Source organism: Nomascus leucogenys, chromosome 18 (genome assembly GCF_006542625.1).
Source record: "Nomascus leucogenys isolate Asia chromosome 18, Asia_NLE_v1, whole genome shotgun sequence".
In the NCBI taxonomy this organism is placed as follows: Eukaryota; Metazoa; Chordata; class Mammalia; order Primates; family Hylobatidae; genus Nomascus; species Nomascus leucogenys.
Window position 1 is genome coordinate 47,005,105 of NC_044398.1, and position 22,162 is coordinate 47,027,266.

Genomic DNA, 22,162 nt, shown 5'->3' on the forward strand with positions numbered 1-22,162 from the left:
GAGCAAATATCAATTCAGTCCTCCAAACGACATTATGAGGCAATAATCTGACGTTAATGTACCTACTATGGGTTGGCAGATGCTTCCTTACCTTAGTGATTGGGTTTGCTATTTTGCAGATGAGGAACTGGGAGGTCCAGCAAGTAACGGAGCTGGTGAGCAGCAAGGATGGGACTGAAGTTCAACTCTGCTTTATTCCGAAGCTCATACTCCTCAGCAACCCAGTGTGCCGCCTCTGTATAATTCTCGGAACTCGGTTGGTTCAGACATGCAAGGGTCTGCTCCCATGGGAGGTGGGGTATCTGCATCCATAATAGGTTGATAATTATTTTACTTATTTTATCTTTTTTTTTTGAGACAGAATCTCAGATTGTCCCTCAGGCTAGAGTGCAGAGGCGCTCACTGCAACCTCCGCCTCCCGGGTTTAAGCGATTCTCCTTCCTCAGCCTCCCGAGTAACTGGAATCACAGGCACCTGCCACCATGCCTGGCTAACTTTTTGTATTTTTAGTAGAGACAGGGGTTTCACCATGTTGGCCAGGCTGGTCTTGAACTCCTGATCTCAGGTGATTCGCCCACCTTGGCCTCCCAAAGTGGTGGGATTACAAGCATGAGCCACTGCACCCGGCCTGATAATTATTTTAAACCAATACCATGGAAATTGAATATCTAAGAGCAAACTTGGTTTTAAAAAAAATAAACATAGGCCAGATGCGGTGGCTCACACCTGTAATCCCAGCACTTTGGTAGGCCGAGGTGGACAAATCACCTGAGGTCAGGAGTTCAAGACCAGCCTGGCCAACATGGTGAAACATATCTCTACTAAAAAAAACAAAAAAAAAACACACACAAAAAATTAGCCCAGTGTGGTGGCGCATGCCTGTAATCCCAGCTACTCGGGAGGCTGAGGCAGGAGAATCTCTTGAACCCGGGAGGCAGAGTTTGCAGTGAGCTGAGATTGCGCCACTGCAACTCCAGCCTGAGCAACAAGAACGAAACTCTGTCTAAAAATATATATATATATATATATAAACATAAGACAAAAACCGAGAGAAAATGCTTCCAGATACTTCTAGTGGAAATAAAATTTGGAGAGGTTCAGGAAGACCTCTGCTTAACTGAGAATGCTCTTCCCTCCTCTTGCCTCCGGGATCACCCTGCTCAGCCCTGCGCCCACCTGGTCTATTCCCATGTGCAGGGCTAAATCAGGCACTTTCCTTGTGCTTTCGATGTCGTGGTGGACAGGATGGCTCAGGGGTCTCAGGACTGAGCAAATGGCTAAGGGTGGAGGAAGTACTCAAATGACTGATAAGACCAGCTAGAAAAAGTTAGCAAGGGATATAATTAATGAGGTTTTGGGTGTTTGTCCCCAGAAATCTAGTCCAAAGGGCATATTTAGTGTTTAATGAGTGAATTAAAGTTGAAACATAAAACTGCGTATTAGGCTGGGCACATTGGCTCGACAAATCTGTAATTCCAGCACTTTGGGAGGCCAAGGCAGGAGGATTGCTTGAGCCCAGGAATTTGAGGCCAGTCTGGGCGAGAGCAAGACCCCGTCCTATTACAAAACAAAAAAAATTTAAGTAGCTTGATGTGGTGGTGTGTGCCTGTAGTCCCAGCTACTGGGGAGGCTGAAGTAGGAGAATCACTTGAGCCCCGGAGATCAAGGCTGCAGTGAGCTAGGATCACACCACTGCACTCTGGGCATTGGAGACCCTGCCTCAAAAAAATAAAAATCAATTAAAAATCAATAAAAATTAAAAGTAAAAACGCATATTATACCAATAATTAATGTGACTCATGCATGAAATTCACACATAATGTGTATAATGGTAATGTTACTGGAAAGGGGTCCCAATCCAGACCCCATTCGAGGGTTCCTGGATCCAGCACAAGAAAGAACTCAGGGCAAGTCCATAGAGTAAAGTGAAAGCAAGTCTATTAAGAATGCAAAGGAATAAAAGAATGGCTACTACATAGGCAGAGCAGCACCAAGGGCTGCTGGTGGCCTTTTTTTTTTTTTTTGAGATGGAGTCTCGCTCTGTTGCCCAGGCTGGAGTGCAGTGGCACAATCTCATCTCACTGCAACCTCCCGGGTTTAAGTGATTCTCCTGTCTCAGTCTCCCAAGTAGCTGGGATTACAGGCACCCACCACCACACCTGGCTAATTTTTGTATTTTTAGTAGAGATGAGGTTTCACCATGTTGGCCAGGCTGGTCTTGAACTCCTGACCTCAAGTGATCTGCCCACCTCAGCCTCCCAAAGTGCTATGATTACAGCACAGTAAGCCACCGTGCCCAGCTGGTTGATCTGCCCACCTTGGCCTCCCAGAGTGCTGGGATTACAGCGTGGTAAGCCACCGCTCCCAGCTGGTTGCCTATTTTTATAGTTATTTCTTGATTATATGCTAAACAAGTGGTGGATTATTCATGAGTTTTCCAGGAAAGGGGTGGGCAATTCCCAGAACTGAGGGTTCCTCCCCTTTGTAGACCATATAGGGTAACTTCCTGACATTGCCACGGCATTTGTAAACTGTCATGGCACTGATGGGAGTCTTTTTAGCATGCCAATGCATTATAATTGGCATATACTGAGCAGTGAGGACAACCAGAGGTCACTTTCGTTGTCTTCTTGGTTTTGGTGGGTTTTGGCCAGCTTCTTTACCACAGCCTGTTTTATAGCAAGGTCTTTGTGACCCGTATCTTGTGCTGACCTCCTATCTCATGCTGTGACTTAGAATGCCTACCCTCCTGAGAATGCAGTTCCTAAAATAGGTCTCAGCCTTATTTTACCCAGCCCCTGCTCAAGATGGAGTTGCCTGGTTCAAACGCCTCTGACAGTAATAAATACAATTTTCCGATCCATAGGTGAAAATCATTTGGCAAATTAATAATAATGATAATCAGCTGGGGAAGGGGCAGGAGCAAATAAATTAATTAATTAAATAATGATTCCAACACATAAATCCACATAGACTCCTAGGATTTGGCATAGTTTATTTGTATTTGTGAAAATCATAGCTAAAGCTGTATAAGTACATCAAGGTTCACTTTATCATTTGAAGAATTGTCCTATTATGTTTTTGTTTTTTTGAGACAGAGTCTCACTCTGTCACCCAGGCTGGAGTGCAGTGGCACGATCTCAGCTCACTGCAACCTCCGCCTCCCTGGTTCGAGTGATTCTCCTGCCTAAGCCTCCTGAGTAGCTGGGATTACAGGTGCCTGTCACCATGCCTGGCTAATTTTTTGTATTTTCAGTAGAGACAGGGGTTTCACCATGTTGGCCAGGCTGGTCTCGAACTCCTGACTTCAGGTGATCCTCCAGGCTCAGCCTCCCAAAGTGCTGGAATTACAGGTGTGAGCCACAGCACCCGGCCTTATTATGTTATATTTTACTCTCAAAAAATAAGACTGTAGTCTTCTGAATAAAAAAACATGTTTCAGAAAAGTATTTCTTTCCTCTTTGAATAGATTATATCTGACTGTGTGCTTTTAATGTATTTCAGTATTATTGCCATGTGAAGTTAGATCTGAATAAAAAAGAACTGTCATTCCCCAAGGAATAATATACAAGATAGAAAACTACTGCCTATCTGCATTTATACTGACAGACAATTACTAAATGAAAGATCTGGGATTTAGATTTTACTTCATTTTCTGCAGTTGTCATGAAAAGCAAACGTCTATTTTCATTTGGGGAATAGGATACATTTAAAAAATCAGATTAAAAGATGCATATAGTTGAAACCGTGTGTAGCTTCAAACACTGGAGAATATTCTTAATGTAATGTTTTATTCTTCCTCATTATTAGCTTCCATTATCAGATATGGATGAAAGGAAAGGAAAATTTCTGAAAATTACTTTTTCAGAAATCGTGTGGCCAGGCGCAGTGGTTCACACCTGTAATCCCAGCACTTTTAGAGGCTGAGGCAGGCAGATCACTTAAGACCAAGAGTTTGAGGCCAGCCCGGGCACTATAACAAGACCTTGCCACTACTAAAAAATAAAAGAATTAGCTGGGCATGGTGGTGTGTGCCTGTAGTTCCAGCTACTTGGGAGGCTGAGGTGGGAGGATCGTTTGAGCCCAGGAGGTGGAGGCTACAGTGAGCCATGATTACATAACTGCACTCCAGCCTGGGCAACAGAGCAAACAAACAAACATAGTCAATGCTACATGAAAAAATTCGGACACTCTTGGTTATCTAAATTAATGGCAATTCCGTTTTTCCACTTGCTCAGGTCAAAAACTTTGGAATCATTCTCATTCTTTTTTTTTTTTTTGAGGCAGAGTCTCATTCTGTTGCCCAGGCTGGAGTGCAATGGTGTGATCTTGGCTCACTGCAACTTCTGCCTCCCGGTTTCAAGCTGTTCTCGTGTCTCAGCCTCCTGAGTAGCTGGGATTACAGGCGCCTGCCACTGTGCTCTGTTAATTTTTGTATTTTTAGTAGAGACGTGGTTTCTCCATGTTGGTCAGGTTGGTCTCGAACTCCTGACCTCAGGTGATCCACCCACGTTGGCCTCCCAAAGTGCTGAGATTACAGGCGTGAGCCACCGCGCCCGGCCTTGGAATCATTCTTTTTTTTTTTTTTTTTTGAGACGGTCGTCGCCCAGGCTGGAGTGCAGTGTTGCAATCTCGGCTCACTGCAAGCTCCGCCTCCTGGGTTCACGCCATTCTCCTGCCTCAGCCTCCCGAGTAGCTGGGACTACAGGTGCCCGCCACCACACCCGGCTAATTTTTTTTTTTGTATTTTTAGTAGAGATGGGGTTTCACTGTGTTAGCCAGGATGGTCACAATCTCCTGACCTTGTGATCTGCCCGCCTCAGCCTCCCAAAGTGCTGGGATTACAGGCGTGAGCCACTGCGCCCAGCTGGAATCATTCTTAACTCCTTCCTTTATTGTGAGATAAAGACATCCTACATCCAAATCCACCAGGAAGTGCTTTTGGCTCAACCTTTGGAGTAGATCCAGAATCTAACACGGCTCACTGCTTCTATTGCCATCCTGGAGGCAACAGAAGGGCCTGGGGAAGGCCACCTTGTCCCCAGAGATCTTTCTTCCCTTTGCATGGTCCACCGTGAGATTACTTGAGGAGGAGGAAGGAATTATTGAAGTTTATATTAAATCCCAACTGGGAGAGTAACACCTTGATTGCTCACTTTGTTAGCTAAAACCTACATGATGGGAAATAGTATGAAAATACATTAAAGAATGAATTGAAGTTGGAAACATATATAAAATGGATACACCACATTACTGTGATAGCTTTGACAATGCATCTGACATTCCCGTGTACTACGTTTGTACAATTGTACTGAACACAGTTTTTCCTTTAGATGTTTTTCAGAGGCCATGTCAGCCCCTGGTCAGGAAAGGGGAGGAGTGTGTATGTCAAAGTCTGAAAGGGCAGGAGGTGGCTATGGTGGACCCCAAGGATGACCCTCTTGCCAGCCTTCCTGGGTTCCCGGAGAAGCGCTGACTTCTATCTCAGGCAGCAGTCCTTGATGTTGCCAGCTTGTAGCCGCACCTTTCCCGGCTCTGCCTCCATCTTTCTTTTTTCCTTTTTTTTTTGAGACGGAGTTTTGCTTGGTCGCCAGGCTGGAGTGCAATGGCACGATCTTGGCTCACTGCAACCTCCGCCTCCTGGGTTCAAGCAATTCTCCTGCCTCAGCCTCCCGAGTAGCTAGGACTACAGGCGCGCCACCATTGCCCGGCTAATTTTGTATTTTTAGTAGAGACAGGGTTTCTCCATGTTGGTCAGGCTGGTCTCGAACTCCCGACCACAGGTGATCTGCCCGCCTCGGCCTCCCAAAGTGCTGGGATTACAGGCTGGAGCCACTGTGCCTGGCACCTCCATCTTTCCATGGCCTTCCCTATTAGTCTCTGTGTGTCTTCTCCTCTTCTTACAAGAACACCAGTCATTGGATTTAGGGTCCATCTGAACTAATTACATCTGCAAAGACCCTATTTCCAAATAAGATCCCATTCTGAGATTCTAGATGGACATGAATTTTGGGGGAATGCTATTAACCAACTTTCATAGTCATAGGTTTTGATGTTTTCATTTTTTCTTTATTCTTCTTATTATTTTTTTGAGATGAAGTCTTGCTCTGTTACCCAGATTGGAGTACAGTGGCACCATCTCAGCTCACTGCAGCCTCTGCTTCCTGGATTCCAGTGATTCTCCTGTCTCAGCCTCCTGGGTAGCTGGGATTATAGGCACACACCACCACGCCTGGCTAATTTTTGTATTTTTAGTACAGAGGGGGTTTCACCATGTTACCCAGGCTGGTCCCGAAATCCTGACCTCAGGTGATCTGCCTGCCTTGGCCTCCCAAAGTGCTAGGATTACAGGCGTGAGCCACCACGCCCAGCCATGTTTTCATTTTTTCCATGCACTATCTGTGTCTCAGCCTTCACTCAGAAGGAGGAGTCAGAACAGCCCATTCATAAGAAACTTTCCATTTATTTTGTTAACAAGTATATATTGAGCACCTACTATGTGCCTAGCACATAGATAGGAATAAGCTATGGGCAGGGCTGCTGTGGCCCCTGCCTTATACTCTATAGTATGTGAGGGCAGGGACTATGCCTGCCTCATTCACCAGGGTATCCCCAGTCTCTAGTACAGTGCTTGGCAATTAATGAGTGCTCAATAAATGAATGAGTGAATGGATGAATGAGAGATACAGACAGATGAACACATCATTATAATACCTAGTGATGTGATGCTGTGATGGGGGAAATGGGCTGGGGGTATATAGGGACAGCCAAATGAGCAGCCGTGATCTAGACTCTTGGGGGTTAGGGATGCCTTCTTGGAGGGAGTAATTTCTAAGGAGGGACCTTACTGGAGTTAGGTGAAGGGTATGAGGTGGGAATGGATGAAATGTTCCAGGCAGAGGAAACAGTGGCTTAGTGCCTGGAGGTGAAGCTGTGGAGAGTCAGAAGCCTGTAAGAAGCTCAGAACAGCTCCTGAGCCATCTCCAGGGGAGACAAAATGTCTGTGCCATCCAGCTCCTGGGCCTTCCAGAATAGTGCTAATAGAAACTTCTGCAATGATGGAAGTGTTGGCATGTTCTACATCTGATCTATCCAAGATGGTAGACATGAGCTGCATGTGCTTAGTGAGTACTTGAAATAATGTCAGAGGTGTTTAAACCCAAGCAATTCCACCTTGAATAGGGGGTGGGTAAAATAAGACTGAGACCTACTGGGCTGCATTCCCAGGAGGTTAGGCATTCTAAGTCACAGCATGAGATAGGAGATCGGCACAAGATACAGGTCATAGGCCGGGAGCAGTGGCTCACACAGCACTTTGGGAGGCCGAGGCAGGCAGATTACTGGGTCGGGAGTTCGAGACTAGCCTGGCCAACATGGTGAAACCCCGCCTCTACTAAAAAACACAAAAATTAGCTGGGCGTGGTGGCATGCACCTGTAGTCCCAGCTACTTGGGAGGCTGAGGCAGAAGAATCACTTGAACCCAGGAGGTGAGGTTGCAGTGAGCCAAGATCATGCCACTGCACTCCAGCCTGGGCAACAGAGCGAGATTCTGTCTCAAAAAAAAAAAAAAAAAAGATACAGGTCATAAAGACCTTACTGATAAAACAAGCTGTGGTAAAGAAGCCGGCCAAAACCCACCAAAACCAAGATGGCAATGAAAGTGACCTCTGGTTGTCCTCATTGCTCAGTATACGCTAATTATAATGCATTGGCATGCTAAAAGACACTCCCACCAGTGCCATGACAGTTTACAAATCCCATGGCAACGTCAGGAAGCTACTCTATATGGTCTACAAAGGGGAGGAACCCTCAGTTCTGGGAATTGCCCACCCCTTTCCTGAAAAACTCATGAATAATCCACCACTTGTTTAGCATATGATCAAGAAATAACTATAGGAATGCTTAATCAAGCAGCCCATGCCAGTGCTCTGCCTATGGAGTAGCCATTCTTTATTCCTTCACTTTCTTTTTTTTTTTTTTTTTTGAGATGGAGTTTTGCTCTGTTGCCCAGGCTGGAGTGTGGTGGCGCAGTCTTGGCTCACTGCAACCTCTGCCTCCCAGGTTCAAGCGATTCGCCTGCCTCAGTCTCCCACCTTGGCCTCCCAAAGTGCTGGGATTATAAGCGTGAGCCACCATGCCTGGCCTCCTTTACTCTCTTAATAAACTTGCTTCCGCTTTCGTCTATGGATTCACCTCGAATTCTTTCTTGCACAAGATCTAGGAACCCTCTCTTAGGGTCTAAATCAGAACCCCTTTCCAATAACAATAAGGCTACTGTAACCAAGGGACTGAACTTGCAATGTTTTGGTATTTTCAACAATTTTAATTTAAATAGCCACCAGTACTAGTGGCTATTGTAAACCAAAAATAAAATTCTATGCCCGCCCCCGCAACCAGCTGAACAGACCCTTCCTCTTGGTCAAGGGCATTCTAAAGTTAACTTGAAACACTAATTCAGGCCGTGATGGGAATGGGTGGTCGGACATGCCTCATTCTATCTTCCTCCCTTTGGAATTCAGGTACAGCAACCAGCATGAACATTAAAACAGAGAGCTTAAGACTGACCAAACAGACTGTTAGTAGAAATATGATACTAATGTGATAGATAGCAGGCTCTGAAATAAATGGAAGAATTTTACCCTAAAATACATTTCTTCCATATATTTGGAAGTGGCCCTGCAAAGCTGTCAGTTGGGAAAATCTACATTATATAGAGATCCCTTTCCCTTTCCAGGTCTTTTTCCTGATCCAGGAGAAATTAACTAAGAGTCTGGCACATTTTTAAGTCTGATAAGAAATATTTCCCATCTATTCTCTCTGAAGCCTCCTACCTGGAGGCTTCACGTGAGTATTAAGAACCTTGGTCTCCACACCGTCTTGTCTTAACCTCGGCACTTCCTTCTATAGATTTCAGGTCTTTAGATAAACTCTTTCAACCAATTGCCAATCAGAAAATCTTTGAATCTCCCTATTCTTACCAGAAAAGGATCTGATCCAGATCCTAAGAGAGGGTTCTTGGATCTTGTGCAAGAAAGAACTCAAGACGAATCCACAGAGTAAAGTGAAAGCAAGTGTATTAGAGAAGGAAAGAAACAAGGCCGGGTGCAGAGGCTCACGCCTATAATCCCAGCACTTTGGGAGGCTGAGGCGGGCAGATCACTTCAGGTCAGGAGTTCAAGATAAGCCTGCCTAACATAACAAAACCCCGACTTTACGAAAAACACAACAAGTAGCTGGGCATGATGGCTAGTGCCTTTAATCTCAGCTACTTGGGAGGCTCAGGCAGGAGAATCGCTTGAACCGGGGAGGTGGAGGTTGCAGTGAGCGGAGATCGAGCCACTGCACTTCAGTGTGGGGGATAGAGCGAGACTCTGTCTCAAAACAACAGCAACAACAACAACAACAACAACAAAAAACAAGAAACAAAAGAACGGCTATTTCACAGGCGGAGCAGCAGCACGGGCTGCTCAACTGCTTATGCTTATTGTTACTTCTTTTTTGGGGAGGGTTTGCGACAGAGTCTCACTCTGTTTCCCAGGCTGGAGTGCAGTGGCATGATCTCTGCTCACTGCAGCCTTCACTTCCTGGGTTCAAGTGATTCTCCTGCCTCAGCCTCCCGAGTAGCTGGGATTACAGGCACCCACAACCACACCCAACTAATTTTCGTATTTTTAGTAGACACGGAGTTTTGTCATGTTGGCCAAGCTGGTCTTGAGCTCCTAACCTCGAGTGATCCTCCTGCCTCAGCCTCTCAAAGTGCTGGGATTACAGGCGTGAGCCACCACACCTGGCCGTTACTTCTTGATTATACGCCAAACAAGAGGTGGCTTATTCACGAGTTTTCTGGGAAAGTGGTGGTCATTTCCCGGAACTGAGGACTCCTCCCCTTTTTAGACCATATAGGGTAACTTCCTGATGTTGCCAGGCATTTGTAAACTGTCATGGCGCTGATGGGAGTGTGTTTTAGCATGCTAATGTATTATAATTAGCGTATAATGAGCAGTGAGAAGGAGCGGAGGTCACTTTCATTGCCATCTTGGTTTTGGTGGAGTTTGGCTGACTTCTTTTTTTTTATTTTTTAATTTTTTTTTATTTTTAGTGCAGTGGCGCAATCTCTGCTCACTGCAAATTCCGCCTCCCGGGTTCACGCCATTCTCCTGCCTCAGCCTCCTGAGTGGCTGGGACTACAGGCGCCCACCACCATGCCTGGCTAATTTTCTGTATTTTAGTAGAGATGGGGTTTCACCATGTTAGCCAGGATGGTCTCGATCTCCTGACCCTGTGATCTGCCCGCCTCAGCCTCCGAAAGTGCTGGGATTACAGGCATGAGCCACCGCACCCGGCTGAGTTTGGCTGACTTCTTAACCCGCAACCTGTTTTATCAGCAAAGTCTTTGGGACATGTGTCTTGTGCTGATCTCCTATTTCATGCTGTGACTTAGAGTATCCTAACCTCCTGGGAATGCAGCCCAATAGGTCTCAGCCTTATTTTACCAGCCCGTATTCAAGATGAAATTGCTCTTGTTCAAATGCTTCTGACACTACCCAGTTAAGTGTAATCCAGGTTTCAAAAACCTGGATTCCAGTTGTCCCGCCTTTCCAGATTAAACCAATGTACATCTTACATGTATTGATTGATGTTTTGTGATGTCTCCCTAAAACGTGAAACCAAGCTGTAGCCCCACCAAGTTGGGTGCATGTTCTCTTGATCTCCCGCGACTGTGATGGGCCATGGTCACTCATATTTGGTTCAGAACAAATCTCTTCAAATATTTTACAGAGTTTGACTCTTTTTGTCCATACTATTATATCAGATAATGCAACTCCAGATCCTAATATCCTAACTTAATAAAAAACCAGAATTTTGCCCATTAGTTCAATTACATTTGATACTAAATCCTTTGTCAGATCTACTGTCAGGAAGCTAAAAGGATTTGAGATTTGCCTCCTCTCCAGGTTCACGGAGACCTTAGGGCCAAGAGCTGGATGAGAGAGGGAGAATGAAGGCTTAGATAAGAAATGGAATTAACTTAAACATTTTTTCAATTTGAATTTTATATTGCGTGTCATCCTTGCTCAGGAGCCGTGCTAATCTCTGTATCACTGCAATTTTAATAAATGTGTTGCTGAAGTGAGCATGAAGTTTAACATCTAAAAAAATGTCTGTAGGGCCAGGCACAGTGGCTCACACCTGTAATGCCAGCACTTTGGGAGGCCGAGGTGGGCAGATCACCTAAGGTCAGGAGTTCGAGACCAGCCTGACCAACATGGAGAAAGCCCGTCTCTACTAAAAATACGAAATTAGCAGGGCGTGGTGGTATATGCCTGTAATCCCAGCTACTTGGGAGCCTGAGGCAGGAGAATAGCTTGAACTAGGGAGGTGGAGGTTGCAGTGAGCCAAGATCGCGCCATTGCACTCCAGTCTGGGCAACAAGAGCGAAACTCTGTCTAAAAAAAAAAAAGTCTGTGGTGGACCTGGAGGCACATAATCACTTTTTGGAATACAGTTTGTCACTTTTAATTGAAAATAACTAAATGCCAATGTGTAACTGAGGATCAGATGTCAAGGTTGGGAGGACAGCGTCTTCCCTTAAATGCTGTTTGTTGTGAGAGAAGCATGTGCTGTCATTGAAAGCAAACAAAAGAGACAAACAAAAACTCTGGGTGTCAATAGTAAACAGCGGCTACTACAGACCTACAGAAACTGGATTTCCTGTTGGCTATGGGATTCCAGTCAAGCAAGGTCCGAAGTCTTTGACATGTACTTGAATGCATTTACAGTAAATGAGATTTAGAAAGCTAATCTTTCCCCAGAGGCAATGCTGCCTAACTATTGTCTGGAGATGTGCAGGGACCATCCCTAGATTCCATTAAGAAGTGGTTTCTTTGGAGGTTGCAGTGAGTCCAGATTGCGCCATTGCACAGTACCCTGGGTGACAGAGCAAGACTCTGTCAAAACAACAAAAAAAGCGACTACTTAAAATGTACCCACCGCAAAATGAGCCCTGAGTTGTGACTCCTCTGAAATGTAACTGGGGAAGGGAGACTGAATCACAGCTGTGAAAATGTGGTCACAAAGGACAGAGTCAGGGTAAGAGTTTGCCAGGTGGCTCCAGAGATGCACCGAGTCAGAGCGGTCGCAGGGGCAGGCTGACACACCTCCTCCCACCGGCTAGGCAGGGGTGGGAGCCGGCCCCACAGGGGAGGCTGCTGTCTCACTAGGCTATCGCTTTGATAATCGGTTCCTCTAAGGATATGGGGTTTCCTTTGTTCTGTCTCTGTGTTCAGTAAGTAACTTTCCCATCTTAATTTGCATTTCCAAGTGAGTTTTCTCACTGGGGAGAGGCTGTGATGACTGGTTGAAACAAGTCCTGTGGTTATACACAGTTATACATGCCTTCCAGGGAGATGAGTGCATTTGCATTGGCCACTCAGTCTTGAGAGAGTGTGAATTTGTGGAGCCTGCATCAGTATCGAACCATCGCAGGCTTGGAATGAGACATGTCTGAGCTCCATTCTTAGCCTCCCGGCTCACTAATGTGTGATCTTGACCTTGTTGCTTAACACTTCCTCCTGTGTCAGATAGAACTGATAGAGTTTTGCAGAGCTTGGGTGAAAACTGAGAAACTCTAGGCAAAGCACTCGAGATCATGCAATGCAGTAGACACGGGATAAATGGTGCTACTAATAAATGCCACCCAAAGGAAGGCCTCACTCCAAAAATAAATACATAAAATAAATGGCACAAGTGTTCCCCTGAGTGAGCTGAGGGTACAGGCCGCTCCTGGCATTGGAGTGACCCCAGACCTATGCAGTGACCTCTGAGCCCCTCAAGAACCAGCCCGGCAGCTCTCTGCTGAGTTTATTCAGGTTTGGGGCATCAGATAAAGCTGTGAAGGCAGGAGCCTGGATCTAGACCTGGTTCTCCCACGAGTGGGCTCAGTGACTGAGGAAGTGAGATAACCTCCCCGGGCCCCAAAAGTCCCTGTCTATTATGTGAAAGGGACTTGGACTAGATTGAATTTTTTTCTTTTTCTTTTTTTTTTTTTGAGACAGGACCTGGCTCTCTCACCCTGGCTGGAGTGCAATGGCATGATCGCAGTTTCGAACTCCTGGGCTCAAGCGGTCCTTCCACCTCCGTCTCCCAAAGCGCTGGGATTACAGGCGTGAGCCAATGCGACCAGCCCCATTTCATGATTTTAGTCAACTTGGCCTCCCGAGAGACAAAGAGAAAAGTATCACAAACCACAAAAGACAAAAGATGGGAGTAGCGGCAGAGGAAAAGGTACCAAGTCAAAGAAAATAGAGTGACTGGTTCCATTTCCTACATGCCCTTTCTCCTCTCCGACTCCTGTTTTCCTGGATGCTGACTGACGACACCTGTGACTGTTCCCCAGCCATCAGCTGGGTCAGCTTCAGAGCAGGTGCCCTTGGTGCGGAAGGAAAGGGCCTCTGTGAGGACGGGCAGTGAGTCTGTGCCCAGGGCAGGGCTGTGCCTGGCTGGGAGTGCCTCTGAAGTCAGACATAGGAAGCTCCTTTCAACTGGTCTGCTGAAGAGTTTGAAAATGCTTTCCCTGAATGAAAGACAGGTCCCTTAAAAGAAAACATTTTCTGGCATTTAGTGAAAATTTTATAACTGAAGTTTTGTATCAGAAGCAAGATGTAGATGATATAAGATCCTATGGGAAAGACTAAATTCAGTTTCCCTGCTTCACAAAACCCAGGGAAGAGAGTACAATGGTGAGAGCTCAGATGGGTGGGACACTTTGGGAGACCAAGGTGGGTGGATCACCTGAGGTCCGGAGTTTGAGACCAGCCTGGCCAACATAGTGAAACCCTGTCTCTACTAAAAATACAAAAATTAGCTGGGTGTGGTGGCAGGCGCCTATAATCCCAGCTGTTCGGGAGGCGGAGGCAGGAGAATCGCTTTAATCTAGGCAGTGGGGGCAGTAAGCCAAGATTATGCCACTGCACTCCAGCGTGGATGACAGAGCAAGATTCTGTCTCAAAAAATAAAAAATAAAAAGAAAAGAAAGAGAAAAGGCTGGATGTGGTGGCTCGCACCTGTAATCTCAGCACTTTGGGAGGCCAAGGTGGGTGGATCACCTGAGGCCAGGAGTTCAAGACCAGCATGGCCAACATGGTAAAACCCTGCCTCTACTAAAAATACAAAAAATTAGCCAAGCATGGTGGTGGGCACCTGTAATCTCAGCTACTTGGAAGGCTGAGGCAGGAGAATTGCTTGAACCCACGAGGCGGAGGCTGCAGTGAGCCAAGGTCATACCACTGCACTCCAGCCTGGGCAACAGAGCAAGACTCTGTCAAAAAAAAAAAAAAAATCCCCAGTGGCTATCATGGGGCTACATCCAAGACTCAACTCCTCGTCCTCTTCCTTGACCTCTCTGGGGCTCTTGGCATAGTTGATCACTCCCTCTTCCCTACATAATTATCTTCATTTGGCTGCAGGGACACTGCATACTCTTAGGTTTCTTCCTACGTCCCTGGCTGCTCCTTTTATGTCTCTTGTCCTGTCCTCCTCACCCCAAACTCTGCCTGTCGGGGTGCCCTGGGTCCTCTCCACTTCTGGTTATCTAATCTAGTATCCTGGCCACCAATGGGCTGATGCCTCCCAATTTCATACCTCTAGCCGAGACCTTCCCTTTAATTCCAAACTTTATAACAAACTGGCTTGATGAACAGATATCTCAAGCCTAACATGTCCGACATGGACCTTTTGCTCTTTCTTTCAAAACTCGCTTCTCACCTGACTTCTCATTTCAGTAAATGGCAAGTCCATCCTTTCAGTTGCTGCTATGGACTAAATTATGTTTCCCATCCCAAATTTATATGTTGAATCCCTGACCCCTCATTTGACCATATTGGAGATAGGGCCTGTAGAGAAGTGATTAAGGTTAAACAGTCATAAGGATACAGCCCTGATCCAATAGAACTGGTGTCTTTATAAAAAAAGAAAAGACACCAGAGCTCTCCCTCCACCATGTGAGGACACAGGGGAGAAGGTGGCTGTCTGCAAAACAGGAAGAGTCCTTACCAGAAACAGACTATCCTGGCACCTTGGTCTTGGACTTCCCAGCCTCCAGAACTGTGAGAAATAAATTTGTGTTGTTTAAACCATCCAGTCACCATATTTTATTATGGCAGCCTGAGCTCACTAAAATAGTTGCTGTAAATAAAAAAGTAACTGAAGCAGATCTCAATCAATTGGAGGTTTATTTTGCCAAGGTTGAGGACATGCTTGGGAAAAAACACAGACCACAGGAGCATCTGTGATCTGTGCTTTTTCCAAAGAGGTTTTAAGCACTTCAATATTTAAATGGGAAGGAGTGAGCAGGAGGAGAAGGAAGAAAGGAAAAAAAGTGAGGCAGGCCAGATGCAGTAGCTCATGCCTCACATCCCACCACCTAAGGAGGCTAAGGCAGGTGAATTGCTTGAGCCCAGGAATTTGAGACCAGCCTGGGCAACATAGCAACATCCCGTCTCTATAAAAAATTTTAAAATTAGCTGAACATGGTGGCCTGTGTCTGTGGTCTCGGCTATGTGGGAGGCAGAGACAGGAGGATGGCTTGAGCTCAGGAGTTTGAGGTTACAGTGAGCTATGATTGCGCCACTGCACTCCAGCCCCAGCCTGGGTGACATAATGAGACTTTGTTTTTAAAAAAGAAAAAAGAGGCCAGACATGGTGGCTCATGCCTGTAATTCCAGCACTTTGGGAGGCCAAGGCAGGTGGATCACCTGAGGTCAGGAGTTTGAGACCAGGCTGGTCTCGAAATCCCATCTCTACTAAAAGTACAAAAATTAGCCGGGCGTGGTGGTGAGCACCTGTAATTCCAGCTACTCAGGAGGCTGAGGCAGGAGAATCACTTGAACCTGGGAGGCGGAGGTTGCAGTGAGCCTAGATGGCGCCACTGCATTCCAGCCTGGGAGACAAGAGCGAGATCCCGTCTCTAAAAGAAAAAAGAAGGAAAAATGTGGATGGATGGAGGATAGGTAATGAGGCAAGTAGTCACTTACATTCTTGTGAGGCTTTGATCAGTGCTCAGTGAATCTACATTTTACATGTGAAAAGAAGGAGCAGAGGAAATGGCAATTATGCATTCATCTCATGCTCAGTAAATCTACATTTTGCATAAGATAAAGTAAGCATGTAAAATTACAGCTTACTATTGCTATCTGTTCAGGGACAAAAGGAAGGCAGTTTTTGCATGACTCATTTCCCAGGCTTAACTTTCCCTTTGGCATAGCCAGTTCAGGGTCCCGAGATCTTGTTTTTTTTTTCCACATTGCCAGGGCCCAAAATGTAGGATCATCCTTGAATCTTCATTTTCTTTCACATCTTATGTTTAAATCCTGTCAAGTCTATGTTCATTCGGATTTTTTCTACTACTTATCACCAACATGATTTAGGCTGCCGTGGTCTTTCTTGGATTACAGCAAACACCTCCTAGCTCAACTCCCAGCTTTGGATTCTACACTCTCAAGCCTGCTCTATTATCAAAACAGCAGCAGAGCAGAGCAGTGCTTTTTTTAATTTTTATTTTATTTTATTTTTGAGATGGAGTCTTGCTCTGTCGCCCAGGCTGGAGTGGAATGGCGCGATCTTGGTGCTCACTGCAACCTCCACCTCCCGGGTTCAAGCAATTCTCTTGTCTCAGCCTCCTGAGTAGCTGGGACTACAGGTGCCTGCCACCACGCCCAGCTAATTTTTTGTGTTTTTAGTACAGATGGGGTTTCACTGTGTTAGCCAGGATGGCCTCGATCCCCTGACCTCGTGATCCACCTGCCTCAGGCTCCCAGTGATCCACCTGCCTCAGGCTCCCAAAGTACTGGGATTACAGGTGTGAGCCACTGCGCTCGGTCAGCATTTTTTTTTTTTTAAGACAGGGTCTTGCTCTGTTGCCGAGGCTAGCATGCAATAACATGATCCCGGCTCACTGCAGCCTCAACCTCCCGGGCTCAAGTGATCCTCCCACCCCAGCCTCCTGAGTAGCTAGGACTACAGGCGCACAACACTACACCCGGCTGATTTTTTAAATTTCTATTTTTGTAGAGGCAGCGTCTCCCTATGTTGCCCAGGCTGATCTCAAACTCTTGGGTTCAAGTCATCTCCCTGCCTCAGCCTCCCAAAGTGTTGGGATTATAGGGGCAAGCCACGGAGCCTGGTCCAGAACAGTGCCTTTAATGCTAAAATAGATGGTACGTTGGCTGGGCGCGGTGGCTCACGCCTGTAATCCCAACACTTTGGGAAGCCAAGGCAGGCGGATCACCTGAGGTCGAGAGTTCAAGACCAGCTTGACCAACATGGAGAAACCATGTATTGCTAAAAATACAAAATTAGCGGGGCATGGTGGTGCATGCCTGTAATCACAGCTACTTGGAAGGCTGAGGCAGGAGAATCGCTTGAACCCAGGAGGCAGAGGTTGCGGTGAGCCAAGATCACGCCATTGCACTCCAGCCTGGGTGGGCACTGAGAGTGAAACTCCATCTCAAAAAAAAAAAAAAGATGGTGTGTCATTTCTGTGTTAGAACACCCCATCTTACCCAGAGAAAAGTCATCCTCTTTGGGAAATGGCCTACACCTACAAGGCCTGGTAGGATTTGTCTGTGCTCCCCTCCCCCAGCGGGATCCTGCTTTCCCCACCCCCTCCGCTTCCCCAACCACCTCCACCTCCAACTCCCGCAGTCCACTCCTGTCATGCAGTCCTTCCAGCTGTTTCATATCCAGATTTGCACGTAGCTGTGTCCCTCCTATCCGGGCTCAAATGTTGTCCTCAGCAAAACCTTATCTGACTACCCCCTACTCGGAATTGCAGCCCCTCCATCTCACCTCAGCATCACACACACACACACACACACACACACACACCTGTATGCCCACACAGGCTTCCTCTCCTTTCCCTGTCTTGTTCTTTCCCATAGCACTGATGCCATCTAATACTGTGGTTTGCTTGTTTGTTTATTTCCTACCTGTTTTCTGCCACTAGAAGGTGAAAGCCTTGGTTCAAGGAGGGCAGGGATTGTTCTCTCTCTCCCTCTCTCTGGGTTTTTTTTTTTTTTTTTTCAGTCTTGCTCTGTCGCCCAGGCTGGAGTGCGGTGGCACCATCATAGCTGACTGCAGCTTCAGCCTCCTGGGTTCACGCCATTCTCCTGCCTCAGCCTCCCAAATAACTGGGACTACAGACACAATCCACCACACCAGGCTACTTCTAAAATTTTTTGTAGAGATGGGGTCTCACTGCGTGGTCCAGGCTGGACTCAAACTCCTGGACTCAAGCAATCTGCCCACCTTGGCCTCTCAAAGTGCTGGGATCCCAGGCATGAGCCACCGCACCCAGCTTCTGTGTATTCATAACTGTACTCCAGGCTGAAAACAGTGTCTTCCACAGAGCAGTGCCCCATAAATATATGTTGAACAAATGGATAAACATCCATTTCATTTTTTTTTTTTTTGAGACAGAGTCTCGCTCTGCTGCCCAGGCTGGAGTACAGTGGCACGATCTCGGCTTACAGCATGCTGTGCCTCCCGGGTTCATGCCATTCTCCTGCCTCAGCCTCCCGAGTAGCTGGGACTACAGGCGCCTGCCAGCACGCCCAGCTAATTTTTTGTGTTTTTAGTAGAGACAGTGTTTCACCGTGTTAGCCAGGATGGTCTCGATCCCCTGACCTTGTGATCCACCTGCCTCGGCCTCCCAAAGTGCTGGGATTACAGGCATGAGCCACCGCACCCGGCCAAACATCCATTTCTTTAGATTTTATTCAGAAAGCACAGTATTTTGAAATGAAGCATTTTTAAAAATGTTGGTTTACCATTACTGTCTTTATTATATTGTATTTTTATAGAGATAGGGTCTCACTCTGTTGCCTGAAGTTCAGTGGCATGATTACAGCTCACTGCAGCCTCGACCTCCCAGGCTCAAGTGATCCTCCCCACTCAGCCTCCTGAGTAGCTGGGACTACAGGCATGTGCCTCTGTGCCCACCTGATTTTTTTCTTTTTTTCTTTTTTGGTAGAGACAGAGTCTCATTGTTGCCCAGGCTGATTTTGGACTCCTGGACCCAATGCCTCCCAAAGCGTTTGGATGACAGGTGTGAACATCCACCCTGGCCCACATAACTATCTTTAAATAGAGACTTTTACTCTTTTTTTTTTTTTTTGAGATGGAGTCTCACTCTGTCACCCAGGCTGGAGGGCAGTGGCATGATCTTGGCTCACTGCAACCTCCGCCTCCTGGGTTCAAGCGATTCTCCTACCTCAGCTTCCCAAGTAGCTGGGATTACAGCCATGTGCCACCACACCTGGCTAATTTTTGTATTATTAGTAGAGATGGGGTTTCCCCATGTTGGCCAGGCTGTTCTTAAGCTCCTGATCTCGGGTGATCCACCCGCCTCAGCCTTCCAAAGTGCTAGGATTACAGGCATGAGCCACTGTGCCCAGCCAAGACTTTCATTCTTTTTTTTTTTTTTTTGAGATGCAGTCTTGCTCTGTTGCCCAGGCTGGTGTGCAGTGGTGTGATCTCAGCTCACTGCAACCTCTGCCCCCCAGATTCAAGCAATTCTTCTGCCTCAGCCTTCCGAGTAGCTGGGACTACAAATGCACGCCACCACGCCCGGCTAATTTTCGTATTTTTAGTAGAAACAGGGTTTCACCATACTGGCCAGGCTGGTCTCGAACTCCTGACCTTGTGATTCACTCACCTTGGCCTCCCAAAGTACTGGGATTACAGGTGTGAGCCACTGCACCTGGCCAATTTTTAATCTAAAAAGTATCATCTCTCTTTTAATTTGCCCCACATCTGGCTGACCAGGCAGTGTGAACCACATGATCACCCCGAGCAGCATGCTCTTTATTGTAGACAAAATCCTACAAGGAAAAGAAACTTCTTGAATGCTGTGTTTATAAACCTTAAGGAAAAACAACATTATAGCAGTATTTTAAAGAAGTAAAGGTTGGGCATATTAAAGGATGCTTTTTAAAACAAATTAGTTGGAACACTTGGGTTTATTTGGAAAGAATTAAGCCTGTTCCCTTCCACCTGCTAACTACAAAGGTTTCTATGGGCCAGGTGTGGTGGCTCATGCCTGTAATCCTAGCACTTTGGGAGGCCAAAGTGGGAGGACATCTTGAGACTAGGAGTTCAAGACCAGCCTGGGCAACATAGCAAGACCCTGTCTCTACAAAATAAAATCTAAGAATTAAAAAAAAAAAGAAAAGAAAAAAAAGCCTTCTGTGGGAACATGGGAAGTTTCTATTCATTTGGGACTGAATATCCCTTGGAGAAAAAGTCTGTGGGATTCTGACAGTCTCGGTGGTCTTCTTGGGACTCACCTGTAGAAAAAGGAAACTTAACCCAGAAAAGCAGCGGTTCCATGCGTCCCCAGTGCCCGGGGTGGCCTGCTGAGAGCACGTTCCCAGGATGCCTGTAGAAAGCATTCCCGTTCCAAGCCTGCTTCATCTTCCCGCCAACTGCACCCTGACCCCCAGGAGGAAGCCTGACAGCTCTCGGGCTGCAGCCAAGGACTGTTATTAGAACACCATGTTCTAATATCCCCTTCGGAGACCGTGGACAGATTTTGTTTCAAAGTCCTCTCCTTCGGGAAGAGCCTTCTGCAGAACACATCTAAAATTCTAGAAGATCACAAAAAATACTCTTTCTGACAAAGAGGATGGAAGAGCCAGGGGGCTGCCTGACCTTTGGCGAGGGGTATCCTCGACTGGCCCAGTCCGCGCCTGCCATGCATCTACTTGCTCCAGCCCAGAAATTAACCCCAGCTTCTTCCCTTTGTTTTTTTTTTTTTTTTTGAGACAGAGTCTTGTTCTGTCTCCCAGGCTGGAGTGCAGTGGCACAATCTCGGCTCACTGCAACCTCCATCTCCTGGGTTCAAGCGATTTTTGTGCCTCAGCCTCCGAGTAGCTGGGATTACAGGCACCTGCTACCACGCCCAGCTAACTTTTGTTTTTAGTAAAGACAGGGTTTCACCATGTTAGCCAGGCTGGCCTCGAACTCCTGGCTTCAGGTGATCTGCCTGCCTTGGCCTCCCAAAGTGCTGGGATTACAGGCATGAGCCACCGCGCCCAGCTGGCTTCTTCCTTTAAGGCCAGAAAATACAATGCACTTGTGTGACAAATCCACGCTGCCTCCCAGCCTCTCCCTTGGTGGAAAGATGGTTCTGGAGAGGCCGGTCTTTGGGCTCAGCTCCTGTCAGCCCTTGGTTGTGAGGTCTGATGGACTCCAGCTCACCCTGTCAAATGTGCTTCTCTTGATGAATGTCTCTGCTCATTTCTGAACACGTTCTCAGACTGCTAAGTAACTGATGTGACTTCAACCTTCAATGGCAGCAAAGGAATAAGAGCAGAATATAATGGATGTTTACAGAGCACCTTGAATACAGTCCCCAGACTCCAAAGGTTGCTTTCTGTTTAATGCTATATGACTGTGGGTGGGTGTAAATGAATTGCTTAATATCTTTTAGTATATCACTTAATTTTGTCGAAATTGTTACAAAACTGCTACATGCACCTGGTTTTAAAAAGCCAAACAGCTTGGCCGGATGTGGTGGCTCACACCTGTAATCCCAGCACTTTGGGAGGCCGAGGCGGACAGATCAAGAGGTCAGGGAGTAATCCCTGCGCTTTGGGAGGACGAGGCTGGATGGATCAAGACCAGCCTGGCCAAGATGGTGAAACACTGTCCCTACTAAAAATGCAAAAATTAGCTGGGCCTGGTGGCAGGCACCTGTAATCCCAGCTACTTGGGAGGCTGCTTGAGCCCGGGAGACAGACATTGCAGTGAGCCGAGATCGTGCCACTGCACTCCAGCCTGGGCGGCAGAACGAGACTCCGTCTCAAAAAAATAAATAAATAAATAAATTCCGAACTGGCAGGCCAGGTGTGGTGGGTGGCTCATGCTTGTAATCCCAGCACTTTGGGAGGTTGAGGCAGGACAATTGCTCAAGGCCAGGAATTCGAGAACAGGATGGACAACATAGTGAGACTCCATCTCTGCAAAAAAAAAAAAATTAGCTACACGTGATGGTATGTGCCTGTAGTCCCAGCTACTCGGGAGCCTGAAGCAGGAGGATGGCTTGAACCCAGGAGCTCAAGGTTACTGTGAGCTATGATCATGCCACTGCACTCCAGCCTGGGG

The 22,162-nt window shown here is 46.7% G+C and overlaps 1 non-coding gene and 1 pseudogene across 1 annotated transcript; both read right to left on the bottom strand.

Moving 5' to 3' along the window:
• The window catches only part of LOC100593049, a 33,208-nt pseudogene extending 12,738 nt beyond the window's left edge, over nucleotides 1–20,470 (bottom strand).
• On the bottom strand, nucleotides 11,033–11,139 carry LOC115831328. Its single transcript, XR_004026848.1, has one exon. It is a non-coding gene; the product is annotated as a U6 spliceosomal RNA (small nuclear RNA).
• Nucleotides 20,471–22,162: the final 1,692 nt, after the last annotated feature.